We start from the raw sequence: 19,767 nt of genomic DNA, 5'->3' as shown, positions 1-19,767 counted from the left end.
GGTTATTCTGACATTTTTGTAGATCTTCAAGTTGCACATCAAGTCTGCGGCTGATCACCGCACAGCATGAGGTTCACAATGACTTTCCCAGCTCTGTGATCAATGCTTTCCAGTTCTCCAGTGGAACTGTGCTTCATTATCACAGCTGGAAACAGAACAATAGCTTTGGAACAGGGCCTGATAAGAATCTAGTGTCCACCTCTCTCGTTGGCATTGTTGATGCTCTTCAGATCACCAGCCAGGACACTCATGCACACCATATGGTGGCACGGAAAGATGGCAACAGAACCTGCTTTTGAACAAGATCCAAGGTGACTTGGAGGCACACTAAGGTTTGAGAAGCCCTATATTCAATTCCTCAATAGGGACAATCAATATTATTGAAACTTTTATTTCACACAAGCCTTCTTTTGGGGTGCAATTTCTCAGGCACCTTAGACTAGTGTGCCACTCCCCCTGGGTTTGAAGTAGAGATTTTATTTTATTTTTTTACCATGTCCGGACAGAGTATCATTACCACCAGCCAGAATCAGCCCAGACAAAGGAATACTGGCTAATTTCTTAGGTGCCTACTTCCTAGTATTCATTCAATTATCACACATCTTTATTGAGGGAATACTCTGTGCCAACCATTGGACTACAAACGGTGAACGCATTGGCACAGTCTCAGCTCTCATAGTTTGTGGACCTTTCACACACCATCCCGTTTAAGTCTTCCCATGAGGCAAGCACTTCAATTCACATCAGGAAACTGAGGCTCCAGATCGAATGCCAGAGAGCAGCAGAGCTGAACACCAAACTTTGTCTATCGCACCACAGTTTATGCTTTTTGCTATGCAGCACTGCTGGACATGATTCTGGGAGATTATCATCTAAATTGGGTTTACAGCCAGAGAGCCAGTGTTTTATAGATAAGAAACCGAGAATTCTTATCTCCAGCTTCCCAGTTACAGCCAAGATGCTGCTCAGGATTGGGGCAGGCTGGAAACTAGAGGATCCGAGCCCCTCTCCTAAGACCTTCTCTTCAGAAGTGACAGACCTGCCACCTTTATGCGTGAGAGAGACAGATGATGACTCTGGTTCAATTATTCCTTCTGGGCACTTGGGATGAGGGATTCACCTGAGGCGCTAGGATAGGATGTGACAAGCACTGCCCCCGGGGAGAGAAGGGGTCAGGGCTAACACTTCTTCCACAGGACTCTCAGGATGGATCCCATCCCCTGGGTCACCCTGCCATTCTGGCCTTCTCCCCCACCTGTTCTGTGCATCCCCTCAATTGACTAGCCCTCCTTCCTCGCCTTGATCCTCAACCTTTCCATTGGACCCTCTTAAACTTTCATTCTGTAACCTACTAATAGACCTCTATATTTAGATCTTTGACTGGAGGAGAGAAAGAAGTGGGGAGACCGAGGGGTGAGAAATGGGAGGTCTAGGATACAAATTGCATGATGGAGAGACATTTTGGGCTAGGCTCCAGTAGAGAGGGTAGAGGATGAGGTTGAGGAAGTCGCTGGTTAGGGGAAGGAGGAAGGAAGTGCAGAGATGAAAGGCCGGAGGAAGAAGATGGAAGAAATGAGCCAAAAAAAAAAAAAAAAAAAAAACCCAAAAAACCAACAACAACAAAAAAAACACCACACAAACATCAACACTATCATCCCCATTCCCATCTCAATAACATCAACCTTAGGAGATAGGTATTTTTAAAAAATATATATATTTTATTGATTTTTTACAGAGAGGAAGAGAGAGGGATAGAGTTAGAAACATCGATAAGAGAGAAACATTGGCCGAAGCAGGTTTGGCTCAGTGGATAGAGCGTCGGTCTGTGGACTGAAAGGTCCCAGGTTCGATTCCGGTCAGGGGCATGTACGTTGGTTGCGGGCACATCCCCGGTGGGGGGTGTGCAGGAGGCGGCTGGTTGATGTTTCTCTCTCATCGATGTTTCTGGCTCTCTATCTCTCTCCCTTCCTCTCTGTAAAAAATCAATAATATATATATATATATATATATATATATATATATATATATATATATTTTTTTTTTTTTTTTTAAAGAGAGAAACATTGATCAGCTGCCTCTTGCACACCCCTGACTGGGGATGTGCCCGCAACCAAGGTACATGCCCTTGACCGGAATTGAACCTGGGACCTTTAGACCACAGGTCAACGCCCTATCCACTGAGCCAAACCGGTTTTGGCAAGATAGGTATTTTATTAACTCCAATTTGTATTTGAGGTAACTGAGAAGTAGAGGGGTTGGGCCCATTGTTGCCGGTCACCTGGCTGCAAGTGGTGGAGCCAAGATCAAAACAGCGGCAGGCTGGCTTCAAAATCTATGAAGTTTCATAAGGGCACCTCACTGAAAACAATAAGACATGTTTCTCTTTAGATACCTCTGGTCCTGGCTGGCCTGCTTTTGTTCATTCAAGCAACACATTTTCATTTTATTAATAAGCAGATATTAATAAACAATTATCTCAATTCATCTACACAACCTAAATCAAAGCGTCCAACATAAGCAGGGTGTTTTTTTGTTTGTTTTGTTTTTTTAAAGGAAAACTTTCAGAATTAATATCTAAATCTAATAAATTGTTGGATTCTTTTTCCTTCAGTTCATTTCTGGTTGGAACCGAGGAAGAATTTAGTCTGGGTTTGTTACAGCCTCTGTGTGTTGATTTTATTATCACTTGTAAATAGTTCCAAACCTAAAGCTAGAACAGGCACACCTCATTTAAATGCACTTGGCTTTATTGCACTTCCCAGATGTTTCTTTTTTTATGAATAGAAAGTAAGACCCTCTCCCAGCAAAAAAGATTACAACGGCCTTTATTGTGAGACTCGCTTTATTGTGAGACTTGCTTTTTTGAGGTCAATGGGCACCTAAACCGGCACTATCTCCAAGGTATGCCTGCACAAGGTATCTTGGGAGGCGGTGAGGATTAATCAATTAAAGTGTAAGAAGGACTTGCAATAATTCAGCTCATTCAGCGACATTTAGTGAGCAGGTCCGGTGTGTTGCAAGTAAGAAGGCATCGACTGAGCTGAGCTACTCAAAGTGGGCTAGTCAGACCTGCGATAGAAAGGCTCCAGGAGAGTGTGACAAACTAAGAGGAAGCCGGAGCAAAGGGCGTGAGAGGAGGGAGCGTGGACGGTGCCTGGGGCCTGCACAAGGAGGGGCCTCTGTCTTAGTTTGGGTCCCTAAGTGGAGTCTGAGGCAAGTGGGAGCAGTTCATGTGAGGTGATCCCAAGAAGTTTGGGGAGGGAGTAGGAGGGCGAGAGCCAGTAAAGGGTACAGTAACGAGAGGGTTACAGCTGTGGGCAACGGGGCTTCACCCGCTGGACACCCTCTGAGGAAATGTGTAGAATGTTCCTCCAGATGAGGACGCAGCTGGAGTGTTTTTCACCAACTGCCACCCACATTGGTTGGGGATTACTCCTGCAGGCGCGAATTCTCAAGCACCGCAGCCTGCCTCGCCTATGGCAGGACAAGAGTCCTGCAGCCAGATAAAGCCTTCAAGCCAAGAGATGCAGGTGTTGGAGGCATAAGCCATCCACAGTCTCCAGAAGCTGCAGGTGTCTCTAAGCTGGGCACCAATATTATCTGTTCTACCTCCAGTAACTATTTGATGAAAGAATAATGATGGGTCAGAAAATGAAGTGCCATTTGAGGGCCGGGGAGCTGAGGTTGAATGTGGCAGGGCCAGGGTGGCATAGGCAGGCCAGGCTCTGTAGGGGAAAGACATTTTAGGGTCAGATGAACATGGATTCAGTATCAGCTCTATCATTTCCTGAGTGACCTTAAACATGACATTTGTAAAAATCCATGTTTTTAAATTGATTTCAGAGAGGAAGGGAGAAGGCGAGAGAGAGATGGAAACATCAATGATATGAGATAATCATTGATTGGCTGCCTACTGCATGCCCCCTACTCCGGGTCCTGCCCAATGGCTGATCCTCTATCCACTGAGCCAAACCAGCTGGGGTGCTTCTAGTGTCTTTAAGTAACAAAACACAGTTTCCACAGGCATTTGAATTTGACTTTCTATATCATGGGGTGCTTTTGTGAGTTCTTTGGAGACTCTGCCATAATGGAGATCCCTTCATAATGGGTATTTATCTAATGTGGGTAAAAGCATCTTTTCCAGCCAGTCTAATGACTCCTGCCTTCTTCAGCCCTAGGCATCTGAGTTCTTTCACTCCTTGGGGGTCCCTCTTGGACAGGCTCTACAATGGTCCCAAAACAGCTCATGCATCCTTGGCTCTGACCAACTCAGAGAGCACAGGCCCATTCTAACAAGACTTCCATACCTCTCCTCTTTTTGTCTCCATCTCCCAATCCTTTAGTTACCCAATGTGGTGTGAATTCAAATCTGGTGGACTAGTATTAGAAAATCTCATTTGCAAGTCTTGCATAGTAATTTTCCATCCGAATTTGGAATGAAACTGAAATACAATAGTTCAATTTTATTTATTTATTTATTTATTTTTTTTTTTTTTCAAATCAATCTTTATTGTTCATATTATTACAAAGGTTCCTCATTTCTTCCCCCCTCCACCAGGTTCCCACCCCACCCTCCGCCCCCTCCCCATCCCCCATTGTCCTCATCCATAGGTGCACAGTTTATGTTCAGTCTCTTCCTCCCTCCCTTTCCCTGATAGTAAATCCCTTTTCAGATAGTAAATCTGTTACTTAGCATTATCTCATATCAATAATACCTCCACATGCCCAATGATACACTTCACACAAAAGACATTTCCAAATAGGTCAACCAGCCTCATCCAGGCCCCACCCAAGGCACTCACAGATCAACACCCCAGCGCTATACTAACTCAACACATCCAGATCTAAGCCTTCATCACTTGATTCAGCAGACCCTCAAGTTCCCGCAAAAGTTTCCAGCCATGTCTGAGAGGCAGCTGTGGGCAGGTACAGGCGAGGAGCGAGCTGTTTCGGGCCTGGCTGCTCCGGGCCTGGCCTCTGTTGCTCTGGTTTGTTCCACAACCAGCTGCTCCGGGTCTGGTCACTGCCGCTCCCGACCTAGTTGCTCTGGACTTGGCTGTTGCTGCTACAGGCCTGGCCGCACCCGACCCGGCTGCTCTGGGACCGGTTGCTCCGGTCCCAGCCGCTCCGGGCCTGGCCGCTCCCAGCCTGACAGCCGCTGCTCCGGGCCTGGCTGCTCCCAGCCTGGCAGCCATTGCTCCTGGCCTGGCCGCACAAGACCCGGCTGCTCCGGGCCTGGCCGCTCCCAGCCTGGCAGCCGCTGCTCCTGGCCTGGCCGCACCAGACCCGGCTGCTCCGGGCCTGGCCGCTCCCAGCCTGGCAGCCGCTGCTCCTGGCCTGGCTGCACCAGACCCGGCTGCTCCGGGCCTGGCCGCTCCCAGCCTGGCAGCCGCTGCTCCGGGCCTGGCCGCACAAGACCCGGCTGCTCCGGGCCTGGCCGCTCCCAGCCTGGCAGCCGCTGCTCCAGGCCTGGCCGCACCAGACCCGGCTGCTCTGGGCCTGGCCGCTCCCAGCCTGGCCGCCGCTGCTCCGGGCCTGGCCGCACCAGACCCGGCTGCTCCGGGCCTGGCCGCTCCCAGCCTGGCAGCCGCTTCTCCAGGCCTGGCCACTCCCAGCCTGGCAGCCACTGCTCCGGGCCTGGCCGCACCAGACCCGGCTGCTCCAGGCCTGGCCGCTCCCAGCCTGGCAGCCGCTGCTCCGGGCCTGGCCGCACCAGACCCGGCTGCTCCGGGCCTGGCCGCTCCCAGCCTGGCAGCCACTGCTCCTGGCATGGCCGCACCAGACCCGGCTGCTCCGGGCCTGGCCGCTCCCAGCCTGGAAGCCGCTGCTCCGGGCCTGGCCGCACCAGACCCGGCTGCTCCGGGCCTGGCCGCTCCCAGCCTGGCAGCCGCTGCTCCGGGCCTGGCCGCACCAGACCCGGATGCTCCGGGCCTGGCCGCTCCCAGCCTGGCAGCCGCTGCTCCTGGCCTGGCCACACCAGACCCGGCTGCTCCGGGCCTGGCCGCTCCCAGCCTGGCAGCCGCTGCTCCGGGCCTGGCCGCACCAGACCTGGCTGCTCCGGGCCTGGCCGCTCCCAGCCTGGCAGCCGCTGCTCCTGGCCTGGCCGCACCAGACCCGGCTGCTCCGGGCCTGGCCGCTCCCAGCCTGGCAGCTGCTGCTCCGGGCCTGGCCGCTCCCAGACTGGCAGCCGCTGCTCCGGGCCTGGCCGTACCAGACCCGGCTGCTCCGGGCCTGGCCGCTCCCAGCCTGGCAGCAATAGTTCAATTTTAACATCTGTCTCACATTCATAAATATACTATAGCTTATTTATCCAGTTCCCTGATGATGAACATTTATATTTTTTCCAATTTTCTACTGCTATGAATAATGCCTCAAGGAATAGTCTTATCTTCTTTTAGGTATTCATATCTCCTCATGCACATGTACATATATATGCAATTTTATTTTGCATATATATCTAAAAGTATAATTGTTTCATCAGAGGATATATGTCTTTATTTTTACTATATATTGTCAAATTGCTCTCCTAAGTGGTTTTGTAAGATTTTACTCTCTGTAGCAATGTATGAGAGCTCCATTTTTTCCACATCTTCTCCAAAACTTGCTATTGCTAGACTTTCACATTTTAGCTAATTTGATTTGTATTTAAAAAAGTGTTTATTGATTTCAGAGAGGGAGAGAGAGATATAGAACCATTAATGATAAGAATCATTGATTGGCTGCCTCCTGAACTACCCTCCCCCTACCTGAGATCAAGCCCAAAACCCAGTTCGGAATCGAACCCAGGACCCTTCAAAGTCCACTGAGGGGTGTACCATTGAGCCAAACTGGCTAGGGCTGATTTGCATTTTGATTTTCAAATTTATTAATCTTTTGTATTATGGTTAGAACCTTTGGAGTCTTGTTTAAGAGCTCCAAGCACTATTCTGAGGTCAAAAATATTATCCTATATTGTTTTCTAAAAGATTTATATGCTTTTTTGCATATCAAGTCTTTGATCTTCCTGGGGCTGGGTTTTGTAAATGACATGAATAGGGATCTATTTCCCCCGCCCCCCCCCCCCATATGGGTAACTAACTGACCCCAAATTAAATATTGAATAATGTATCATTTTCCCTCTGCTTTGTAAGGCCACCTTGCTACATATCAATTTTCCATTTAGGTGTAGATCTGCTTCTGGGCTTTTTATTCTATTTCCTTGTAGACATTTAATAAATACATTTTTAAAAATAAATCTTTATTGTTCAGATTATTACAGTTGTTCCTACCTTTTCTCCCCATAGCTCCCCTCCACGTGGTTCCCATCTCACTCTCTGCCCTTAATTCCGCCCCCCCCACACACAGTACTCATCCATAGGTGTACAATTTTTGTCCAGTCTCTTCCCGCACCACCCACATCCCTTTCCCCTGAGGATTGTCAGTCCATTCCCTTTCTATGTCCACGATTCTATTATATTCACCAGTTTATTCTGTTCATCAGATTTTTTACTCACTTGATTTTTGGATTCACTTGTTGATAGATATGTATTTGTTGTTCATATTTTTATCTTTATCTTTTTCTTCATCTTCCTCTTCTTAAAGAATACCTTTTAGCATTTCATATAATACTTGTTTGGCAGTGATTAACTCCTTTAGCTTTTTCTTACCTGTGAAGGTCTTTAGCTGACCTTCAATTCTGAATGATAACTTTGCTGGATAGAGTAATCTTGGTTGTAGGTTCTTGCTATTCATCACTTTGAATATTTCTTGCCACTTTCATCTGGCCTGCATAGTTTCTCTTGAGAAATCAGCTGACAATCATATGGGTGTTCCCTTGTAGGTAACTAATTGTTTTTCTCTTGCTGCTTTTAATATTCTCTCTTTGTCTTTTGCTCTTGGCATTTTAATTATGATGTGTCTTGGTGTGGTCCTCTTTGGATTCCTTTTGTTTGGGATTCTCTGCACTTCCTGGACCTGTATGTGTAATTCTTTCACCAGGTGGGAGAAGTTTTCTGTCATTATTTCTTCAAATAGGTTTTCAGTATTTTGCTCTCTCTCTTCTTCTGCCACCCTCATAATTCTGATGTTGGTATGCTTGAAGTTGTCTCAGAGGCTCCTTACGCTATCTTCATATTTTTGAATTCTTTTTTTCCCCCTAGTTGGGTGTTTTTTGCTTCTTTGTATTTCAAATCTTTGATTTGATTCTTGAAATCCTCTAGTCTTCTGTTGAATCTCTCTATATTATTCTTTATTTCAGTCAGTGTATGCTTAATTTCTAGTTGGTCCTTTTTCATATCCTCGAGGGTCTCACTAAATTTATCGGCCTTTTCTAGAAAATTCTTGAAAAAAACTTATAACCATGGTTTTTGAACTCCATATCCAGTTGTTTGCTTTCCTCCATTTCTTTCATTTGTGACCTCTTTCTTTGTCTCTGCATTTTGGCTGCTTCCCTGAGTTGATAGAGTGGCTTTCTGTGCTAGGTATGCTATAGGGCCCAGTGGCTCAGCCTTCCCAGTTACCTGAGGTGGATATTCTTGGTGCACCCCTTTGTGGGCTGTGTGCACAGTCTTGTTGTAGTTAAGCCTTGATTGTTGTTGGTATCACTGGGAGGAATTGATCTCTAGGCGGATTGGCTGTGAGGATCTGCTGTGTTTACGATGGGAGAACTTCTGTGCTAGAGACACCCTTATGAGGCAAGACTTGCTTCACTGGGGCTTTGGTGCTCACTGAGTCTGTCCCCCTGAGTTGTAATCTGGATGGTCCCAATCTGACCAATGGATACACTGGTTCTTGGATCTCCAAGGAGGTGCTAATTTAGCCTTTGCTTGAGGCCACCCAGCAGGAGTTACAGAGATATCTGCAGATTCCTCTTCTTTGTTTTGAGTTTTAAGGTGCTCAGATGAGGCCGATCTGTGAAGCAATGCAAGCTGCTGTGGGGCCTTGGCCTTCTTTTGGATGTTCTGGGTCTCTCTGACTCAGCTGCAGTTTGATAAGTAATTTTAGATTTCAAAGGACCAGGCATTCATATGCAAAAACCTCTGTGCACAGCTTGCGTGGGGTGGGGTCTCTGGAAATCAACAGGGCGAAGTAAATAGCAATGGCTGACCATCAGCTCTGCCCTAAGAGGCCTCTGGGTCTCAGTGTCCCTCAGTAATCACTGCTAGCACCTCTGAGAGAACAATGCCCTCGAGTTCCACCCACTGCCAGACAGTCCAATTTCTCCCTGTATGAGTTGAGTCCCCAGAGTCTTGCCTGGGACTGGAGTTCAGAGCAGTCGGGAGCTTGTGTCTCCCTCTGGATTGAAAAAGACAGCCATGTTCTCAGTTGCCAGCCCTTCCTGTGCGTGTGCCTCCCGTACCTCTGCACTTTACTTCTGCAGCTTCTCTGAGTCTCAGTGTGCTTTTCTCTTTCCTTCTAGTTGTAGTATTTCCACTCAGCCAGCCTTCCCGTGGTTCTGGATGATGTCCATTTTGTCTTTTAGTTGTAGTTTTGAAATGGTTGTGTGAAGCAGCAATTTCAGGTGTTTATCTATGCTAGCATCTTGGTTTCTCTTTTAAGTCTTTACCTAACTAGACTCCTTGGCATTGGATCCAGCTGACCTTCTTCTAATCAGTATATTCTTCCCCACTAGATTGTTAGTTCCTGGGGGTAGGGGCCATATATGATTCAACTTTGCAGCATCCTCCTCCTGCCACTCAGCATAGTGCCTGGCAGTCAGACTGAAGTTCCTGAGAAAATGTTTGTGACTGAACTGTACTTCCGTTGTGTTCCCATGACACTTAGAACAATCGTTATCTCTTACCATAATTATTTTTTAAAATATATTTTATTGATTTTTTTACAGAGAGGAAGGAAAAGGGATAGGGAATTAGAAACATCGATGGGAGAGAAATATCGATCAGCTGCCTCCTGCACACCTCCTACTGGGGATGCGCCCGCAACCAAGGTACATGCCCTTGACCAGAATTGAACCTGGGACCCTTCAGTCCGCAGGCCAACGTTCCATCCACTGAACCAAACTGGTTAGGGATCTTACCATAATTATTAGTGAAAATGCCTATCATGCCACTGGGGAGGTGAGCTCCAGGAAGGCAGTCTGAGTCTGATCATCCTACAGGCCCAGCATTTGGAATACAATATATGCTTAATAACTAATTATTGGATGGATGTTCAGAGCAGGAACATTTAAAATGGAATTGCTTTTTTCATGACTCTTCAACCAAATACCAGCCAAACCTTTCTAAGGGAAGTTTGGTCTTTGTCAGGAAGGTGTTACCCAATCTACTTAAGTACAGAAAAAAATACATGGCTGATAATGGCACAAAAATGACTAAAGAGGTAATGTGAACATCAATGGATGAAAAATTTAAAGCTAGCTTATTTCTCATAAATATTACAAAATAGGCACCAGCTTCCCTCAGCCAGCCACAGTAATATACAAATGGAAAAAGTAAGACAGGTAACTGAGACATTGCAAAATCCAGCAACGGGAATCAGGAGGGCTCCAAGAATCAGCCTAAAGAAGACTGAGGGCCCAGCACCAAGAGAAGGAGAGGCGGGGCATGCGTGGAGAGAGAAGAGGGGAGGGGTGATGTAAGATTAAGGAAAAGAAAGTCTGGCAATTAGGAGAGAAAGGAAGTAGTTTGACAAAGCCTGGCAAGGAAGATGAGAACCTGGCGGGGAAAGGACAGGTGACGCATCAATTACCACAGATCTCCCCCACTGGTGTCTGGGCTTTGGAAGCAAGTTAATGAGGTTTGGATTTAATAAATATTAAAATTCTGAGAACACTTAAGAACTGCCAAGGGAGTCTGTGCAGCAATCATCACATGAGTAGATTTCTAAGGCCAGACTAGGCGCCCATCTATTATGGATGGTTTGAGACCAACACATCCATCCTTCTGCCACAGAGGAAATGTAATGGCCCTTGGGCCTTCCTCCCAAACTTCAGGAAGGCTGGGGTAGGTGGGAAGTGAGGTTAAATGGTGCTAACTCTCATTCTGCTATTTCATCACAGACTCCCTGCTGTTCACTCAGGTGTAATTGAAAAATATTGTCTCTAAACAAAGGAAGAGATTTTATTATCTTTTTATGTACATGGCTGTCTAACCTTTATCCACCTTTATATATAGTGAATGCTTTACATTTACATACCTCTACACACAGTAAAATTCTATTTAATAAGTTGGTTTAAAATCTGCAATTACTTGAACAGTGGCAACTCTCCACTTCATCTTGGGGAATGTATCTGTACATGCCTCAGACCACTAGACCTCTGGAAAATTCATCAATGTAACAGTCTCCTTGATTTTTATGGTGTTTATTTTCTACCTTTAGCATGGCGTGTATCTTACAAAGTCACCTAGGGGATTTGCTAAGTAACTTCTTGTTTGTAACTTCTCGTTAGGTACAGTCATCAAGATAAGAGTGAACCAACTATCTTTGGAAGCTGCTTAGGTGATGTGGAAAGGTGATATGATCAAATTCTCTACAGTCTGGATTGCAACAGCGTTAGAGAGTGACACAGACTTGAGGCAAGATGTGAAGGTGTACCTGCAAGTAAAAGTGCACTGCTCTGATACTCTTTGCACATGTGCACACACATGAAACCCCCCCCCCCACCACACACACACATACATGCACACAGAGAAGCGATAGAGAGTGGGCTTATTGGCTTTGGGAAGAATAGCAGAGGTGAGGTGTCCTCTCAGGGTAAATGGGACATTATGATGATGTGAGGTTCATCACTTCATTAAGGTTGTGTTTGCCAGATTTCGCCACTGTAAGTTACTAGTTTCCCCTTTTCCCGCTCTAATTTTTCATAGAGAGTTAATTAGGGTAGCCCAGTGGTCAGCAAACTGCGGCTTGCGAGCCTTGGTTTGCTACTCTGTTGAGTAATTGAGTTTGCCAACCACTGGTATAGCCTACCCTCAGAGGGGAGAGGGCAGGATTTAAGCTACATGTCCTAAATGTGGGATGTAATTCTACATACATTATCAGGAATTCTTCTGAAAGAAAGATGCACTACTGTTTTAACTATATTTTTAACACACAAAGTTTCTGTGAAGGGCTGATCTTCACTCATTTTTTATTTTATAGTTTTCCGGAGGATATTCGAGTGACCTTTAAATCATGTTTCAATTAAAAAATTAATTTGATAATTGCTTAGAATTTCACTTACCAGTACATTAATGGGGGAAGAACTGACATCTAGGTGTATGGTACTTGGCTCCTTTTAGTCAACTCTCCCTTTATATCGCTAGGAATTATTATTATTATTATTATTTTTTACAGAGAGGAAGAGAGAGTTAGAAACATTGATGAGAGAGAATCACCCATCAGCCACCTCCTGCACACCCCCTACTGGGGATGTGCCCGCAACCAAGGTACATGCCCTTGACCAGAATTGAACCCGGGACCCTTCAGTCCGCAGGCCAACGTTCCATCCACTAAGCTAAACCGGTTTCGGCTCGCCAGGAATTCTTATGTGCTGATAATTGAATTCTGGAAGCACAAAGGAGATATGCAAGGATCTGCTTTGTAGTCAGATGGCAGTCCTTAGGCTAAGAAGACTGAAGTAATGTCTGGGCCGCCCCAGGGAAGACACCTGTCAGAGATAAGCTTGAGGTTGCTACAGAATGTTGCTACATCAAAGTAAAAAAAATATAGCAAACAAGATTACAAAATCCAGAATGAGGTTTGGGGGAAAGGCTGACAAAAACCATGCATTCCTTGAGGTCAAGGCCCAGGTTTGGTTCCTCTTTGTGCCTCCACTAGTAGCACACATTGGCACATTTGAGCACTTGTTGAATATATGAATTAATCAGTGACTAAATATTCCCAAAGTTTTGGCCTGAAACACTTGACCACACCAAGATGCATTCTGATAATCATTATGATTCACCTGCATCCATGGGTGATGCATTATATATGCTGATGTTATTTGAATGGCTTGCCACTAGGTTTTTTATTAGTGTCAATAATATTTCACATTCAAGTTGAGATTATGACAGAATCACTAAAAGTGACAAATATAACAACATAGAATACATGCTGACTATCAGTCAATCACAATGAAATATAACTCCATAGAATGTTATGTTTAAAAAACAGAATATAAAACAATATCGAGGCCATGATTATAGTGGTAAAATAAAGTTTGCACCTGTAGCAAGTATATATTGCTTATGCTCTAGGCATTTCTTCTTCTTCTTTTTTTTTTTTTTTTTTTTTTTTTTTTTTTACTAAGAGACATGTATTTTGTTTTGAAGGAAACCTCTCCTCACCAGTGTTCAGCCATGTGTGTGGGTCCTGATAATCCAAGTCAATCTGAACTTCAGCTCCATGGCCCTGGTGGTTGGTTCAGGGATGGGTAGGTAACCATAGGCGTTTTGCTAGGGCTTGATGAGGTGTGAGGATGGGGATCTAGAACTTCTGCAGCTGTTTTGCTACCACACTGATAAGGCTGCCATGTGAAGCCTTGAAGATAAAGCAGCACAGTGAGGAAGAACAGAATAGATTTAAAGGCTTGGTATTTACTTGGGCTGTTGGGTCAAGCCACATCTGAAGCTAGGCTTTTCAGTAATTCCTTTACTGTTTAGTTATTTGCAAGCGAAATACCTAATGGATACACAGGCAAAGGACCTGAAAAAAGGGGGGCAGGGGATGAAAAGAGTTTTGATTTGTTATGGCGGTGAGATAGAGTAATTTTTTCTTTCTCTGATTTCTATTAATGTTTATATGATTCATAGTTGGCGAGGATTTCTGGATGTTGAAAATATCTCAAAAGACTGAAGACCTCAATAGGCATAGTATTACAGATGATGTGTTTTTATAGTATAGCATCCACTGTAAATACTATGACGGTTCTCCAATTCTCTTCTGTATTAAGCATGAACTAGTAGATGGCTCAGTGGTAGACCATGTGCTCTCAGAATAGAAGTAAGGCCAGTTCACAATTCCTATATATTCCCATATAAATATACAGCTACTAGTGGTTTAGTATGCAGCACTTTTCAAATCTTACTAGAAAAGATAAGAATTAAATCTGGGATGATCAGTTTTACCTAGTGTCAGTACACTGGAAGAACAGAAGGAGACTGCACAACAACCAGTTCAGAAGTAATCCTACTTCTTTCTTCATTTTCCTCTCAGATCCCTGTGCCACTGCCACCTCTCCTGAACACCAACCCCAGCTCTCAGCAGGTGAGGGCTGAGCCTCCCTCTCCAGCGTCCTTCTTCGTAAAGTAGAATGCAAGGTGATCCCTGATCTCCACCCGTTGTCAGAGAGCTGCCTTTCCAAGATCCTTTTGGTGTCTGACTACATAGGAGAAGAGGGAGAATACAAGAAAGAAGAAACACTCCAGGGACACAAAGAGGACTGAAAGGTGTCAAGAGCCTCTTTAAGTAGAAATGTTTAAAGTGAAGGAGACTAGGAAATGGCAAGAATACTTGAAGTCTTCCCAAAGACTAAACAGTTTATAAAGGTACCACAAACATCCTTGAAATGTTATTGCATTTTGTTAACACTGTCCCAAAAGTGCAGTATAGCAGTAGGTAAATTCAACCAACAGAAGTAAACTTAGGAGTGAAGAAAAGACAAGACCTTGTACTTTCACTCACTCACTTTGTGTGTGGACATTAGCATGCCTTTTGGAGAGCTAGGAGCAGAGGGCTATGTGTCCATCTCCTTTGTGGCCGTCACACTGAGCATTGTGAGGTTACATATTTGAGTTTGACCCTATCAATTTGATTCCACCAACAAAGCCTTTATCATTTCTCAATGAATCAATATTTCTATTAATATTTGTGTTTAAAACTGTTAAATAATTAGGCCCTATACAAAAACCACACAGCAAAACCCTGCACTCTATTTGAACTAAAACTCACTAAAATAGTTAATAGTTTTAGTCATAGAATTTGGAGAACTGTGAAAATGTGAGGTTTCTTCTGGTTGTTTATAAAATTCAATGTTTTAAAATTTTTAAAAATAATTGATTTAGAGAGAGAGTGAGGAAGGGAGAGGGACAGAGAGAAACATCAATATGAGAGTGAAACATTAATCGGCTGCCTCCTACAGACTCCCTACCAGGGATCGCGCCTGCAACCTGGGCATATGCCGTGGAAACCTTTCAGTGCACAGGTTGACCAACTGAGCTATACCAGCCAGAGCTGAAGTTTTATTTATTACTAGTGGCCTGGTGCACGAAATTAGTGCACAGGGGAGGAGGGGGTGTCCCTCAGCCCAGCCTGCACTCTCTCAAATTTGGGACCCCTTGGGGGATGTCCAACTGCTGGTTTAGGCCCTATTCTGGGATAAGGCCTAAACCGGCAGTTGGACTCCCCTCTCGCAATCTGGGACTGCTGGCTCCTAACTGCTCACCTGCTTACCTGCCTGATCGCCCTTAACCACTCTGCCTGCTGGCCTGCTTGTCCCCAACTGCCCCTTCCCCCCCACTGGCCTTCTCACCCCCAACTGTCGCCCCCCCCCCTCCCGCTGCCAGCTTGCTCACCCCCAATACCCTCCCCAACAGCCTGATCATCCCCAACTTCTCTCCCCTCCTGGCCTGATCGCCCCTAACTGTCTCTGCCTTGGCCCCATCACCATGGCTTTGTTCAGAAGGATGTCCAGAAGGTCTCCCAGAAGGTCTCCCAGTCTAATTAGTATATTACCCTTTTATTTGTATAGGTTATTTTATTTTTTTTACCTTTAGCTGTGTATTTTTCCCCTTAATTGATTAAGGTATTACATATGTATCTTTATGCTCCCATTGCCTCCCTGAAGTTTTATGTTTTTAACAGCATAATCATATCATATAGATTATGCCTCCACTCCATCCCTTCAACATCCAGATTTCCCCCCTCAAAATTGCACATAACAGCACTTTAGATTTTACTTGGGTATTTTACGAGCTTTTTTTTGAGTGCTCATTTTGTCCATTTCTTGACTTCTGAGTTTTCAGTCTGCTGAGGGATATGGTATATGTCCATACAAAGTGACAGAGATAAGAACCCTATGCTGTCTTAGCCCAGGAGAGGGAAGGCTTTCTAGGCCAGGATAGAATAAATGGGAATTACTCACACAAGAAAGGGAAGAAGGGCTTTTTGAGTCAGAGGAAGCAGCATGTACAAGACTTGAAAATAAAGTTCACAGAACTCCTGGGGACCTGTTGCTAATTTAGCAAAGCCAGATCACAGCTGGGGGAGTGGGGACAGGGTGAGTCAAGAGGTAGTGGCAAGAATAGAATTTTTCTTACGTTTTTTAAATTGTACAAAATTATTTAATTGGTCATTAAAACAATATATATATAGATAGATAGATAGATAGATAGATAGATAGATATATAGATATATATAGAGGAATGGAATAAAAAATACCAGAATGCTTTATATGCAGTAAGGGTAAGTATTGGTATGTGAATGTATTACTTTACAGTTATAATAGAGGCTCGGTGCATGAAACTCATGCACGGGGATGTGTGTCCCTCAGCCCAGCCTGCACCCTATTCAATCTGGGACCCCTCAAGAGATGTCCGACTGCCCTTTTAGGTGGGATCAGGCCTAAATGGGCAGTAGGACATCTCTCTCACAATCCAGGATTGCTGGCTCCCAACTGCTCCCTGCCTGCCTGATTGCCCCTAACCACTTCTGCCCCCTAGCCTGATCACCCCTTAACCACTCCCCTGCCAGCCTGACTGATTCCTAACTGCTCCCCTGCCAGGCTGTTTGTCCCTAACTGCCCTCCCCTGCAGGCCTGGTTCCTCCCAACTGCCCTTCCCTGCTGGCCATCTTGTTTCCATATAGGGGCAGCCATATTTAACCACATGGGGGCAGAGATTTTGTGTGTTGGAGTGATGGTCAAATTGCATAATACTCTTTTTTTAGATAGGATAGAGGCCTTGTGCATGGGTGGGGGCCAGATGGTTTGTACTGAAGGGTGTCCCGGATCAGGGTGGGGATTCCCTTTGGGCATGAGGCGGCCTGGCGGAGGGTCCTGTGGTGGTTTGTAGGCTGGCCACACCCCCCAGCGACCCAAGATAAAATTATAGAAGATAAATAAATCCCTGGTATCTGGGATTTATTTATCTTCTATAATTGAAATTTTGTAGCCTTAAGTGGAGGCCTAGGCTGGCCAGGGTGTGCAGAAAGCTTGGCTTTCTCCATTGCTGGGGAAACTCAAGCCTCCTGTTCATTCTGTGGCCACAGCCATCTTGGTTGGGTTAATTTGCATATTTGCTCCTGATTGCCTGGTGGGTGTGGCTTGCAGGTATAGCGGAGTGATGGTTAATTTGCATATTGATCTTTTATTATATAGGATATGTATGTGTATATGTGTATACTAGGTCATGATATAAAATGTATTTCTTACTATGGGACATGGTCCAAAAAGTTTGAAAGTCACTGTTTATAGTATAGAACATTTTATTTACAGTCTACAAGTCTTTAAGTATTCTATTTTTATTATAATGCCCTCTCCCCAATTTTTGTCACTTACTCATTACTTGGATATTTATCCAGTGCATATTTTATGCCCAGTGCTAAGAAAATCCTTGAAAGGAATGCACAGTCTATGGGAGGCAGACAAGTAAAGAGATAATAATAACTACTGTTTATAACAGTCCTCAAAGTATGTTTTGTGAACCACCTACTTTTGAATTCCTAGGGGGAAATGCTTATTAAAACACAGGTAAGAGTTGCTCTTCCTTAGGCGGAGGCCGTGTCAGGACAAGAGGATCCTGTGCAGCAGGAAATTCACCAGCTCTGGGCGTACGGAACTGGGAGTTCACTGAAGTCATCACCAACAGCATCAAGAAAATTTCAGACTTTCCCAACGTGTTCGATATGTCTTGTCATTCAAGACTCACAGCACTAAATGAGAAATTGACAGCCCTTGAACAGAATAGAGGACATTGAAGCACAGGTAGCAAAAGGTGAGACCCTCACCTAGAACTGTGCCAGCTGCTGCTGGGAGGTTGCTTTTCCCACATAGAACTCAGGTCTATGTGGGAAACGGTCCCAGTAGCCTTCACTCTTTTGTGTTTTGTTTTGCTTTGTTTTGTTTTGTTTTTGTTAATCCCACCAGAGGATATTTTCCCATTGATTTTTAGGGAGAGTGAAAGAGAGGGAAAACAGAGAGAAACATCAATGTGAGAGAAACACATCTATTGGTTGCCTCCTGCAAGAGCCCTGACCAGGGCCCATACTGGGGTGGAGGCTGCAACCAAGGTGTGTGTTTTTGACTCCGAAATTAAGCTTGGGACCCTTTGAACCAAAGGCCCAAGCTCTAACCACTAGGTTGCCTTCAACTCTTTAAAGAGCAACAGGGCTTATTCTTGTTTTTCTTTCTTAGAAAATGTGGCCTTAGGGCTCTGCCATGTTCATCTGGCAGTGTGATAGGGTATGTGGGGAGAAGTCCAGGGCAACTCTTGAAAATATTAGGCATTTTACCTTTTCTGTAACATTTTGTAGAACTACTTGTCAATGTATTTGAGGTGCTCAGAACCAAAAGCCTGGGACTCTGTTAAGGTCCTCCCCACCTCTCTCTTTCCTTCTCTCTCTTAGGCTTTCCTTACAGCCCTCATGGCCTCTGTATTGATCCTATAAATAGACTTTGTCTCCTCCCTACCTTTGTTGGGAGGTGGCAGGCAGTCCTGGGTGAGACACTCATGCTCTGGCAAGTGGCTGCCCGAGAATGTTGTTGCTAATCCACCAGTTTTTTGTCCTTCTGGAATCGAACCCGGGACCTTTTTGGCTTGAAGGGACATTTTCAGTTTTTTCTTTCTGTCACTTGGGGTGTTTACCTCAGATTTTCCCCTAATAAACTCCTAAACTTTATCTGACTGCTGTGATTGTGGTGTGAGAAGAGCTAGAGATGGGACTCCTGTATACCACAGCAATCTGCTGTGTGGAATTATTATTCTCACAAAACTGCTTGTGTAGCTGCTTGAGCAAAACCTAGGTGGCTTACCAGCCCAAGCCCTCGTGTTTGGACTTTGAGCTGACTAATTTATCCTGGGAATCATTTGGTCACCCAGCAGGCATTTGCCAAGTGCTTACTTTGTAGATACGTTATGTTCCAATAAAAAATATAGCGTTGAAAAACCCCCCAGAACAACACAGGTAATGAAGGGGTTTTGCACTAGACCTAGTGAATCAGAATCTCTGGGTGGGGCCCCAGGATCCGCATGTTTAATTAAAGGTCCTCAAAAAAGTCTTACATTCAGTTTGAAAGAGATTCATTTATTTTTTTTTTAAATTATTTTTAAAAATTAGGTTTATGGGGTAACATTGGTTAATAACATTTTATAAATGTTAAGATTCATTTCTTGAGTGCACGCTGGAATCCAACACTGTGTCCAACACTGTGCTCAGCCACAGGGTCTGTTTGCAGTTCCTTCAAGGATCCAACACTCTTGCTACTTAGAGCCCTCCCACATACTATTCCTTGGTCTGAAGTATTCTCACGCTTCCCTGGCCAATTTTAATCCATTCAACAGACCTTAATCCAAATGTCATTTCTTTAGGAAGTGTTCCCTAATCCCCTGGGCTTCACTAGGAGCTTTTGTTATATGCCCCCTTGTGGCAGATATGCAATGGCTGCTCCTTCACAAAAAGTACCTTTCAAGGAAGGTCAACTGTTCAAGGAACAAGGCTCCAGCTGTTAACTCCATCGTTTCCACCTCAGCTTAGTCATGGCCTCTGTTGACCGGCAAAGGTGTTTTTCACTTTCTCTCGGAAATGGTTTGTAGCTTTCAGTGTTCAGGTATTGCACATACTTTTAAAATTTAT

The sequence above is a fragment of the Pipistrellus hanaki genome (genome assembly GCF_964339955.1).
Source record: "Pipistrellus hanaki genome assembly, chromosome: 2".
NCBI lineage: Eukaryota > Metazoa > Chordata > Mammalia > Chiroptera > Vespertilionidae > Pipistrellus > Pipistrellus hanaki.
This window is presented reverse-complemented; position numbering follows the sequence as displayed.